Here is a 13,916-nt window from a genome sequence, read left to right as displayed (position 1 = left end):
GTCAATGCAGCATTGCCCCGCAGAGAACATTGTGATGTTCCTTTCTGGTATATGGAGGGGTATAGAGAATGTGACAGTGTGTCAATGTTAATGCATTCTTCCTCTCCAGCAACACAATAATGAGGGCTATATGTGTGACACTTTTCAGCTGTTTTAACAATGCTGGCAGTGCTTTAGGTCTGGTTCTAGAAAAGCCCACTGTCAACAGACTTTCGCCTGCAAGTTTTCCCACCTTCTATGTAGGTCATGCTATTATGAGACTGGTGTGTTCAAATAGATGAGTTATGAAAATTTTACAGAAATATTCCAGGTTTAATGCAACTTAGGCTGCATCTACTGGCACATTCAAGTTCTCCTGGGAAGTTCGTATTAGATGGATAACAAATTATGTGTTGGATATACATGCACCGTTTTAGCATCACACTTTTTAAATAAATTCAACTTCATACAAAGTTCTTCAACAAAGTAATTTTTTATAAGAATTTATACATAATGTTTATACAAAATATATAAGTTCACTCAACATACTTAAAGTAAAGAATGTTGAGTGACCTCATATATTTATTTATAGGAAAATGTAATTATAATGTCAGATGTGTTTGATTGCCTTTGGTTGTAAATGTTTTTGTGTTTATATGTTTATATTAAATTTCATGCAGCTTATAGACGTAGTTTTATTGTAAATGAAAAACAAAATAATAATTTGAACAAATGTACTATTAATACAGATGCAGCGTCCATTGTGATCAACATGTTTTGTGTTCAACATGGTCAACATGTTTCATTCTCATGCCCCAACTTGTAAACTCCAGGCTTAAAGAAAAATTTTTTTCATAAATTGAGAGATTTAAATAATTTTCTGTAGTACAACAAGCCAAAGTTGTTGTTCATACAGATTAACTCACGTTTAACCCTGCATATTCTTTTAAAACTACAATTTTGTAATTAGTTCAGCATAGGATCAGCATACTTAAATGAGATTGGTACTCTAGGTTTTATCACTCAGGAGAAAAAGCAGTTTGTGGGTTAATGAAACAGGTTTCACCTCTTATAGTCTAGTCAGTCAGTATTGATTACTGACTAATTACCAGCACAGGAAAGAACCATCAGCCAAAGAAAAGCCATGGGTGAGAAGATCTTAGCGGGAAATTGCATCTGTGTATCAGATGACTCAGTTAGGGGCTGTGTGCCCACAATGTTGTTAACTATAGCTATAATCTTACCATAGTTCTAATTGAATAAAAAGAACCATGCTGTAATTTAGCACTTGCAAGAAGCATCAGTGCTGACAGCTGCATTTCAATTGACAGGGTCCCTACACAGAGCACTGTTGAAGTTAAACTGGGTGATGAACGTTTGTTGCATTGTTTAATGTGAAAATAAATAGATGTGTGCACCCAAGCTAATATCTTTAACAATATCTGGTATCTGTATTTGGAGAAATACAGTCTGTATTTGGAGAACATCAACTGTGTATGGCTGAGTTATGTCAGGACAATCATCCACAACCTCAAATAAGAAATAGCTAAGAGAACATGGAAGTTGAAAGAAAATATATTTAGTGGTTGAAAAGTGGTAAGACAACTTTTACGCATATAAATGTAAAAGACAGAGAAACATATATTGTACAAAAAAAAAAAAAAACAAAAAAAAAAAAAAACATATTAAGTAGTATAAAATGTGCATGATTAAGGTTGTCCAATCCCGGTCCTGTAGGGCCACTGTCCTGGACAGTTTAGCTCCAACTTGCCTCAACACATATGCCTGGAATTTTTAAGTATGCTAATCAATATACACTGTTTAGCTGTTTCAGGTGTATTTAATTGGGGTTGAAGGCAAGCTCTACAGGACAGGAGAAGCGGGATTTGACACCCCTGATGTAGTGTCTTAGTTGATATCACTATAGTCAAAGTTCTGATTTTCTGAGAAGTGCAGAGAGACAGCAACTCCACTATTTGATTTGCACTCATTTCATTCATAGTTTACTCTCATTCACTTCACACAGTCATTATTGCATAAAGTTATTTTAGCGGTTTATGTATAATATATTGGTTAATATCTCGTTCCTTTGGCTGTGGTTTGGCTATATTGCAGGTAGGGACAGTGGGAATCTCTTTCATCCATTTATGTGGGTCACTAATTAGATGATGAGGCATTTAGCTATTTACATATTATCAATCTGCCTTTGGTGGAGATGGCTAGATTAGTGACTCTGCCAGCAAAGGTTGTCGCCGCAGTTGTGGGCCCTAGTTTGCATAACAGTGTCCTAGTTATATCCGATCCTTTGCTTGGTTCCTCTTGTATAGAGACTGCAACACTTCAGAGAGCCAGCGATTGTCAAAAGGCAAAGGTCAGACAGATCTATCCTTGTCAGGCCCGGCGCTTAAAGGCTACTCCCTGTGGTTAATAATTGGTAGATGGTTAATAGGGACCTGGGTGCCATTCCAAACTATGATAGCATCGGTGTTCACCGGGGAGCCATACTTCTCGACCTTTATCTTTCAAGTCTCCTCCATCCGGTATCCTGCCAGTACTGACATATCCATAATTGTAATAGACTGCCCACTGTCTATGATCAGATCAGGCTTAATAAATGAGGTAGGTGTTCCACTCTGACGTCATGTTACCTTACATATCTGAAAAATGTGATTTGATCGTCCCTTTTACAACAGGCCTTAATAGTTAGCACACCTCTCCATAGCTGAATACCACACAGATGGAAATGTGGGAACACCCTGCTTGAATTCTCCAGCCAGTAATGGTTTGAGTTGTCCATGTTCTGAACTGTCAGATCATGGCTGTCCAAAGAGTGTTTCCTCACTTCTTAAAGTTGCCACTTCCTTCCAAATCCTGCAGGGGAAGTTAATTTGCAGGAAATCACATTAAATTACTTCTGTGTCTTCTCTGCACACTGTGTTCCTACTAAAAAGCTTTCCATATATCACCTTCTGTAGTTGGAGGATGGAGACACTAAAACAGGGGATACTCAATCCCCCATCCTGAGACTGTGCTTGATGTTACCCCTTCAGCATGTCTTTCAGCAACCTCTGTACTTCAGACATTGGGGTCACACCATTATATCAATTGCAAGGTCCCAATGACTAGCTTGTGTATGAGTTTCAGAATTAAGAATGCTTTATGGATCTCCAGAATGCAAGTTCAGTTGCCATTCTCTTCACCTTCCATGTGTGATTTGGTGTCACTTTTCCCAGTCGAAGATCAACGGCAGCGGAGCTCCCACCCTTCTTACAGCATCTAAGATGGCCTCATGTGACAGAGTGTTGAATGTTTTTGCAAGATTTAGGAATAGCATAAAGATGGGTCTAGTCTCATCATGGACCTTCCCAAATATCGCATGTAGAAATGAGCTGGCTTCCAGGCATCCATCCCTTTGCAGGCATGCTGGAGCAGGGAGAATGTACATTCAGTGCTTGGAGAAGAAACAGATGTTCCATCTTCTGCAGATCTTGCTTTCACTTGATGTTAGCTTGCCAGATCAGTGCCAAATCCTCCTTGAGTGACCACACCCTTCTTTTGGTTAAGCGAGATCTTATTCTTTCTGCATTAAACTCCAGGGGGTGCTGACAGTGCCTGTGCATTCCTATGCTCCCGTGAGAGGGGAAGTCCATATTGCAATCATTCCGAGAGAATTTCAGTGTAAAGACATCATATTCCAATAGGGCAATCTTTGACAGATTTGTCTCTGTTGTTCACCTGTTTTCCTGAGGCTCCAGGTTTCTTAATATTCCTGTTTGTTACAGTAACCCTCAAAGAACACCCAGCCAGGTACTTGGTAACTAAGAGAGTCATAGTTACTTCAACTGTTTAGCCATGCGTCATTGAATTTATTCACTTTGGTATTCAAAGCACCATCACTCGCCTTTGGGATGCTTTGCTTTAATTAAAGACAATTTTGTGCACTCTGTAGTATATGTCAATGAAATTGTTTTACTTCTGGACCTGAAATGAGAAATTCCCATTTATTTTGTCAGCAAAATTCCATCGGGTGATGCAAAAAGTGTCATTCGGCTTACTTTTGACAGCTCCAGAGCTTTTGTTAAAACTACAGATGCCCATAGACAGTTGGATCGGCAGAGGGTTATTAACAAAACAGTTATTGTAAGAGAAGGTTTATCACTGAAATACGATATTACGAATTACGATAAAATAATACTATGGCTACAGCATTCTTATTGGTACGGAATGGCATTTTTAAACAGAATCAGAAAGAGCTTTATTGTCAACTATTGCACACACAAGGAATATTGCTTTGGTGCACATGAAGCTTCCAGTACACAGAGACAACAACAGTACACAAATGTTTTTGTGAGGTTGGGCAGAAGGTGCTCTCCGTTTCTTTTCTTCCTAATTAACTGACAGAATGGTGGTTTATTTCCATTTTTTCCTTTCTGTTTATCCTAAAACACTGTTCATAGTCATTCAGTTTTTTTAGATTTTGCCTTGTAGTCTTCTCTCCATATTTATGATTCTTTGTGGCCTTTAGCCACTGCCTACAACACACTGGATTCTTCACTGGAAACCCAAAATAACCCTGCTAAATGTTTACTCTTTGACTTTTTTTCACCTGGGAACAAAACAAATCGACAACATTATGACTAAACATTTGTTAAGAAGTATTTCCTACTCAAGCAAAGCGCTATTTGAGACTGAGCAGACTGGGAGTGGCTTTGGTTGGCAACATGCCCAGTGCATTATAGGTATTGATGTTTTCCTACCTATTTGGCAAAAGGGAAGACAACAGACCTTTTTCTGGTAGCAACGATTTAAAAAATCTCACTTCTGATAACTATTTTATGACCATTGTCAAAATAATTGCTTGATGAAATCTCTTCTATGGAGCTGTAGTTCTGTCATGCAGCAGAAACGCTGTCAGTGTGAAAGCTCAATGTACGCCTGCTGCTGCAATTATCCTGCTGCGATGATTACACATTGCAGACACACCAGTCATCAGTGCTTCTTTGAGGTACTCTATTGCTGTGGGAAAATATGACTTTCTCAGTACTGTCTTTGAGAGATTCCCTGATGTACTTTACATCCTGTGCCTTTCTACAACACAAAACCACTTCCACTTGCTTTGATATCGACCGCCCCCTGTAATCAGATGAAACCTTTTCCTCCATCAGACCCATATCGGATGGAGACATTTGTTGCAGTGCTGTTCCTACTCAAGCCATAGGTCAGACATGTCATTGCATTTCATTATTTCTGACTGTATCAATGATCCTGCTGGCCAATCTTACTCTTTTGAAATTCACAGATAATCAGCCACACAGACATAAAACCTGATGGTGTAATGCATTTCAGGAAATGTAGTTTTATCAATGAGACTCTGGTGACGTTGTTACTGTGTGGCTCATGTAGATGATGGAGATTACGTCAAAGGTTTGACAAATGTAAATCTAGCCTGCGGCTCACAGCAATGAATGATCACTTGGATTTTTTTATGCATATTAAAAATCATACAGCAAGAGCCTGTAAGCCTTTTGGCATTTGCCTGTCGTCTCTGGATTATAGTACAAACTGTTAGCCGTCAGCAGATGGATTAGCTTTAAATTTGACAAATAGTAGAACGTTTCTGTTTGTATGTTGACACAGACTCCAGGAATATATTGCTTTTTCCAGGAGATTTTGTTTTCCATGCATGACATTACATTGCACATATAAACAATTCTATGCTGACTAAAGAGATAATGAATACTTGTATAGTTGCAAGTGCTGGCTTGCCTGAAGCTGAATAGCTTATTTGAAACACCCTGAATAATACATTTAAAATGACATTAGACTACCGTTCCCAAAAAAAAGTTAGAATTATATTTTAGGGATATGCAAAACTACATATGGGAGCTATTAAAATTGTGTGTGCTGCCAATAACTCATTAAAGTGTAACAAAACAAGAGGCACAAGTTGAACTATTTTTAACTTGTCAAAAAATAATAATAATAATAATAATAATCTGTTTTTATATAGATTAGCATTTACAATACAATACAAAATAGTGCAGAATGAATTCAAAAACTGAGCCAAACTCTAGTACCCACAAAAAAAAAAATGGAGATCTACTGAAGTCTGACAGTAACTGTCTTGAAATTTATTGTTGAAGGTGGTAAATTTGTTATTGCTGTTGTGGTGGTGCTTTAAAGGAGAGTTTACTATGTTGACCAAAAAACACACCAAAGCACAAAACACTTTTGCTGTCTGTAAAAGTACCAAGCTAAAAGAAGACTTGTTAGTGGACAAATTAAATAAGTTTAAGTGTGAAAATTGTTAAAGGGAGTTTACAAGTCCAAAATTGGCCATAGGTGAAGAAACACCCAGATATGATTCAAACATACTGTGCTTATAGTGCTAAGCTGTACTGCACAGTTTTGTCATTCCATTATTTATTAAAGGTGCCCTCGAATGAAAAATTGAATTTATCTTGGCATAGTTGAATAACAAGAGTTCAGTACATGGAAAAGACATACATTGAGTTTCAAACCCCATTGCTTCCTCTTTCTTATGTAAATCTCATTTGTTTAAAAGACTTCCAGAAAACACGCGGATCTCAACATTACACCGACTGTTACGTAACAGTCGGGATCATTAATATGTACGCCCCCAATATTTGCATATGCCAGCCCATGTTCAAGGCATTAGACAAGGAAAGGCAGTATTAACGTCTGGATCTGAATGCACAGCTGAATCATCAGACAAGGTAAGCAAGCAAGAACAACAGTGAAAAATGGCAGATGGAGCGATAATAACTGACATGATCCATGATAGCATGGTGATATTTGTAAATTGTCTTTCTAAATGTTTCGTTAGCATGTTGCTAATGTACTGTTAAATGAGGTTAAAGTTACCATCATTTCTTACTGTATTCACGGAGACGAGAGCCGTCGCTATTTTCATTTGCAGTCTGTATAATTCATAAACACAACTTCATTCTTTATAAATCTCTCCAACAGTGTAGCATTAGCCGTTAGCCACAGAGCACTATCAAACTCATTCAGAATCAAATGTAAACATCCAAATAAATATTATAATCACATGATCCGATGCATGCACACAGCATGCATGATGAACATCTTGTAAAGATCCATTTGAGGGTTATATTAGCTGTGTGAACTTTGTAAATGCACTGTAATATAGTTGAGAGCTCATGTGGCAGGGAGCATGTGATTTAAAGGGGCGGTGCACTGCCAAAATCAGTGTAAATTTATTAAAAATAAATTAATTAAAAAAGTAATTAAAAAAAAATATGGGGTATTTTGAGCTGAAACTTCACAGACACATTCAGGGGACACCTTAGACTTATATTACATCTTGTGAAAAAGCATTCTTGGGCACCTTTAAATTCAACATTAAAGATGGACTTCAATAAGTTCACAGCCCATTTTACTTCCATAATCTGATGTATTTATAAGTAAAACAGGATATTCAATGATGATCTCAAATATTAGATTATCCATCATGCATAAACAGTACAATAATGTTCTTTATCTTTACTGTACAAAATATATGAATTAAATATGGCATGTGGTGTAACTGAACTATTTATGATTTGCATAAAAAAGCATTTTCATTTAGTTTTGACCAGCTTCTTGGTTAAGCCATGCCAACTTCTCTTCTACCCTGAGTACAAATATATACGAATATGAACAATCATGTCATCCTAACAAACAGAGATAATGGCTTCAACACACCCAAATGAATAGGTACTTCCATTAGATTGAACAACATATATTTTGCACTTTCCTCTAAAACAGTAATTACTTTAATATGTAAAATGTGGCACTGGAGACACAGTTTTAGCACTGTTTCCATAATGAAAAATGTTATCATTAGCTGCTGCTGCTTCAGACCGGAGCTGTTTGTTTATCTTTTGTTTTGTTTATTTCTTAATAAAATGAACCTTCTTGGATTGAATCCCAATAGATTTTCACTTTCTAAGGTTTGTACTGGCTCAAACCTTCTGACTGTGAAATGTTTGCAGCAGTGTGGCTATGCCATGAAAGCATTTCATGTATCATACTTTTGAAAAGAGTACTTATTATCGAAATAATATGTTTTAAAATTATATGCTTAAGGGTTAGTTGACCCGAAAATTAAAATTTTGTTATTAATTACTCACCTTAATGTGACCTTTGTAATGTGTATCTTTGGAACACAAATAATCTGATGCTCAGTGAGGCCTGCATTGCCTGCAAGACAATTAACACTTTCAATGCCCAGAAAGGTACTAAAGATGAATTTAAAACAGTTTGTGTGACTGAAGTGGTTCAACCTTAATGTTGTGAAGCAACGAGAATACTTTTTGTGCAGCAAAAAAAAAAAACAAAAAAAAACAAGCAAAATAACAACTTTATTCAACAATATCTAGATGGACGATTTCAAAACACTGCTTCATGAAGCATCAAAGTCATGCACCCTCTAGTGGGCGTAAAAATAATGACAGTGTCATGTTACGTCTGTCGTCATGACATGACGAATGACTGTCGTTACCAATCAAAATGCGTGTTCATTTAAATGCAGTGTGTGGACTTTTTATACCATTTCTCCTATTTCCATTTAGCAAAACTTTTTTTTATTAACGACTACAACCACCCCCATCCCTAAACCTACCCTTAGTGATTTATAGTGCATATACACTTTATTAGCACGTGTTCCCTGGGATCGAACCCACGATCGTATGATCACATATTGTTATTGCAATGCTCTACCAATTGAGTTATGCGAAACCCGAAATATGATGCAGATAAAAGGGAACAATGCATTAAAGTGAAAGTGTCCTGTTGTCGATAGAGATGCCACTTTAGTAAATGCTCCTATGGGTCGTATTTCAGGGAAGTGACAAACGACCTATATGGTCGTATTGGTTGGAGAACATTGGAAAATTTGGAAATTAAATTTTTGGATGAATTAACCCTTTAAGCGCAAGCTAAACATAATGTCTTTTTGAGACACATAATATCAAGTTATTTACAATTAAATTAAAATGTAATTAAATTAAAATGTGTTTTTTAACCCACTTAAGTAAGATTTCTTTGAAATATGGTTAAAGTGTGCTGCAGAATATACTGACAAGCATATATGGTAAACTAAAATATACTTTAATATAATTTCGATTGAAAACATGGATGTCATGTATTTAAACATATTTTACACATTTGTAATGATGATGTTGTAATTTAGTACATTTACAATATTGTAATTTAAATGTAATACTACAGTTAAAATGATAATCAAGTACATGTGCTATGTTAGTCAACACATCCAAATAAGTGTAGCCTACTTTAAACAACAAACTATTATTTAAAACATAATGATATAAATTGTTCTTTAAAGCAAAACTTTTCATTCTACATTTACAGTGCACACTTCGTAACACTTAAATTTGTTTAGAAACTTTTTATTTTAGTGTTTGTTGCATGTTACGTGTACTTGCAATAAATGATGTATAATTACATGCAACTAACCCTAAACCAAACCATAACCCTAAAGTGAGTATAGTGTTAATCAATATACTTAAATGTATAATTACACTGTAACAAGGACACCTTAAAATAAAGTGTAACAGTTACAGTGTAATTACACAAATAGTACTGAGTAATATTAATTAATTGACATCATGTACTTACTCTAGGATTAGGGTTTAGTCTAGGTTTATTTGCTTGTTTTTATGCATAATTTTCAGTTTTTACTATAATAAGTATACATGCAACATTTGTAACAAGGACACTGTAAATCAACGTTACCAAACATAGTCCATAGCTTCTTTTATAATACAAAAAGCTTTTTTTCTAGTTCACACATTTGCCTGGAGTTTTCATCTCATGAGACTGTATCATTTTAAAAAGTTTTATCAAAAGTACTATTAATTTCTTTGTTGAAAACTTTTTTTTAATGAGGGTAAAAATTATGTGCACTAAATGCGAGATTTGATGAGTGATGACAAAACCTTGAACAAATGAAGCTCTTCTGAGAGTTACTGAGTTTTCTTTTGGCCTGTGTAGATTAATCTGTTCGGATTTATCTTTCCTGCAGTCATTTATCATCTGGCAAGGAGTTGCGATGCTTTCCTAAGTGTGATAAATCCACAGACGTTCCACATTCACCAAACATTGTTTTTATCACAATTGCTTGGTTTTGTCCACGACCTCTGCAAGAAGCTATGAGTGTTTTCTGTCATCGAAATTTGAGTAAATTTACAATGCACTTTAAGCAGGACAACCCATAGCGAGCCATTTTCCCTTTGTTGGTCTTGGAGGACATGTCCATGCTGACTGTGTGTTTCTGAAGGCTAATTTTAAGTCCCAGAAGCTCTGCTCTGCTTTGATCCACTGCAGAACATTAATGTAAGACTAACTGTGAAGCAAGAGGACTTATGGTATGAATGAGCTGTGATTATTAAAGGGAATATGTTGTTAATGTAATGTAGCCTATATTACGATTAAACAAACATACCCACAGTGATATAAACAGAACTGACAAGACCAACCGACCTATCGTGCCTTACTGGTAGTCTTAGGAAATCTGTGTGCAGGTTTCTCTCCTGGGCTTGACTAACTGTTGAGAAATGGTTGCTTGTGCTCCTGCCTGACCTGAATATGGAGCAGTACTGTTGGCATGACTCCCGGATCATGGGGAAATTGTGTAAGACCTGTGTAGGATCTTCCCTGTGGTGCCAGCTGATGCTTCGTAGCTTGCCTTAATGTATTTGCATCATCCGGCATTTGGGGTCAGTTTATAAAAGTAAAAATGATGACAACAACACAATGCACAAAGTGGTAAACTAAGCAAAGCTGTAAAAATGAATCATCATTACAGAAGCAAAAATAGGACCTGGGATCTGCAGTGTAATGGCTTCAACATGCAAATAACCCAGTTTTCTTCTTCCTTGATTTGTATACACAATATATGTATACCAGAATTCATATGTATAATCTTATAAACCACATTGGAAAGCAACCCTGGTGCTACAGGTTTGGTAAGTTTACTGTAATATAGTTTACCTTTACCATATTTAGAATTACACACAATGTTCAAATTTATACCTATGTATGTGAGTAGTGATATGATGATGCTATACTGTCAAAATGATTGATCGCAACTTTTGACCTCTCTGACCCCTTGACCTCTATGGGACCACCCAAGACATTCCCCTCCCCCACAGGCCACCCACAAAGTTCTCCCATCCCCCCATGGTTGACCATATCAACCCAATTACCTTTGACATTGTTGGTGATCCTCCGGGGACCAATATGACCTTTGACAGCATATTTTGAATAATGATGTTGCCCTGTGAACCTCTGGATGTCTTCTGGATGGTCAAATTGCAGCAGATGATTTCAAAGGGTTAAGGGTCACGTGTGCAGGGAAGATCACATCTATATAAATAGAGACTGTGGCATTCTGTGGCACTCAAACGGAAAAGAGCTGTGAAACATGGCTGGTTTATACTCACCTAAAACCCTTGAGAGAGAATGGGATGAAGACAGAGAAGACTCTGGCTTCGAGAAAAGCATGTTGGGTATGTCTATTTGACAAAATTTCTCCATTAGAATACGGAGTATGTGAGAGATTAATTTTTGTTGAATAGTAACCATGTATTAGGTTACATATTCCATAAACCGTCACGAGTCGTGATGCTCTACACCGCTGACAGAGCTGGTGAATTTACCCCTTTCTGATTTTTCCTGATAAAGACTGGACTTTATTTTACACATGTGTCTGGAAAGATCTGGATGACTGTGGAGAAGAACCTTTTTACATCTCAGAGTGGGATGGAGTAACTCCTAATCATCGCTACCGGGTGGTTGGTTTAAAAAAAAAAAATAAATAAATAAATAATCATGTTGGAAAGATCACACGTGACGTCAGGTTCCACCTCCCTGCAATACCCACGCACTCAATCACCGGAGTTCTAATCACCGCCACCTGCACGTCATCATCCCTGCAATCACCAGCACTATATCTGCCACACTCACACACACAGTCTTTGTCCGGTCTCGTACGTATCACAGACTCTTGTATACTTACCTCAAGGACTCCAATCTGCTACTTACCTACTTCCAGCGTCTTCAGTTTCTCCAGTCTTCCTCCTGTGTGCTCTTCTCGGTGTGTGAGTGTTCCCCATCTTCAGTCATCTGTGTCTTCATCTGAGAACTCCATCTACAAGCAACAAAGGACAGTATCATTTCCCTATCAACTCATCTAAGTCTCTATTTACCATTGACTCACCTCTTCTCTGCTGATATCAATAAAACTACCATACTTGCTTTTACAGCTGCCTCCGTGCCGTCTGTACTGTAACAGAAGACCAGACCAGATAAGACGATAGGATATCAGCATGAGCCAACCAGAACCATTCCAGGAGCTCGTGGACGCGCTGCGCCGAGCACTCACTTCACCACAACCACCGTCACCAGCACCTGTCGCCGCTTCCTCATTCACTTCTTCGTTCCACTCTCCAACCATGCACGCCAGTCCCATGGCCCGGCCAGCGCCCTACTCAGGATCGGCGGAGGATTGCAGCGGATTCCTCCTGCAATGTGAGCTGGTCCTGGAGATGCAATCGCAACTCTACCCCACTGACACCGCAAAGATCGCCTTCATAATCTCACAACTGCAAGGTAAAGCTCTCCGCTGGGCGGACGCACTCTGGATTCAGAAATGTTCCGTGGTGAAATCCTATTCAGCCTTCGTCGCTCATTTCCGCGAAGTCTTTGGAAAACCCCTCTCGGATTCATCAGCCGGTGAGAAACTCTATAATTTGAAACAAGGATCTAACTCAGTGAGTGATTATGCCTTGCAGTTCCCTACTCTGGCTTCCAGCAGCGGATGGACTGAACAAGCCCTCATCACCTCCTTCCGCCAGGGGTTGGAACCGAAGTTGCGATTGCATCTCGCTGCATACGAGGACACCATCGGCCTTGAATGCTTCATCCAACTCGCCATCAACGTAGGCACTCGTATCCAGTCGTGTCTCGAAGAGCACCAGGGCCAGCCACTTCCTCACTTCCTCCTCCGTCTGTCTGAACCAGTCAGCTCCCCAGAACTAGCCAGCAAGCCTATGCAAGTGGAAAATTCTCGTCTCTCCTCTACCGAACGTCAATGAAGGCTGACCCTGAATTTATGCCTGTACTGTGGTTCTCCTGGGCATGTGCTCTCTGCATGCCCAATCCACCCTCCAAGACCTCTGGTGAGTGCCATCATTCTCTCCATAAAAAAGATGAAACCACTCACCACTGTTGTAAACCTTACTGCTGTAAATGTATCTATTCCAGTTGTCACACTCCTTGATTCAGGGTCAGCAGGGAACTTCATCTCCGGCGCCCTCTGCCATCAACTCAAGCTCAAAACCTCGCCCTTGCCGACCATCTACCAAGCCCACTCCATCACCGGAAAGCCCCTAGGCCGCAAGAAGATCAGTCGCTGTGTGGGACCGCTGCAGCTCCGTGTAGGAATATAACACGTTGAGGATATTCACCTGCTGGTTCTGGAGGAATCCACCGCTGACGTTGTTCTAGGGTGCCCGTGGCTTGAACAACACAGTCCTACCATCTCCTGGCGCATGGGCGAGATCCTGAAGTAGGGCGAACACTGTTTCTCCAACTGCTTCTCTGGGTTTCCTGTTCCTCCATCTCCACGTCCTAAAGAAATCACTGTCTGCGCTACCTCCATCGAGAGCCCCATCGAGAAACGATCCATCGACATTCCATCCTGTTATGCCCCCTTCAGAGACGTCTGCCCGCAACGAGCCTCCAAACTACCTCCACACCTGCCATGGGACTGTGCCATCAATCTGCTACCGGGTGAACCAGTGCCATGGGGAAGGATCTACCCCCTTTCAGTGCCGGAGAAGAAGGCCATGGAGGAATATATCGAAGAGGCCCTTAATCAAGGATGCATC

The sequence above is a fragment of the Chanodichthys erythropterus genome, chromosome 3 (assembly GCF_024489055.1).
Source record: "Chanodichthys erythropterus isolate Z2021 chromosome 3, ASM2448905v1, whole genome shotgun sequence".
In the NCBI taxonomy this organism is placed as follows: Eukaryota; Metazoa; Chordata; class Actinopteri; order Cypriniformes; family Xenocyprididae; genus Chanodichthys; species Chanodichthys erythropterus.
This window is presented reverse-complemented; position numbering follows the sequence as displayed.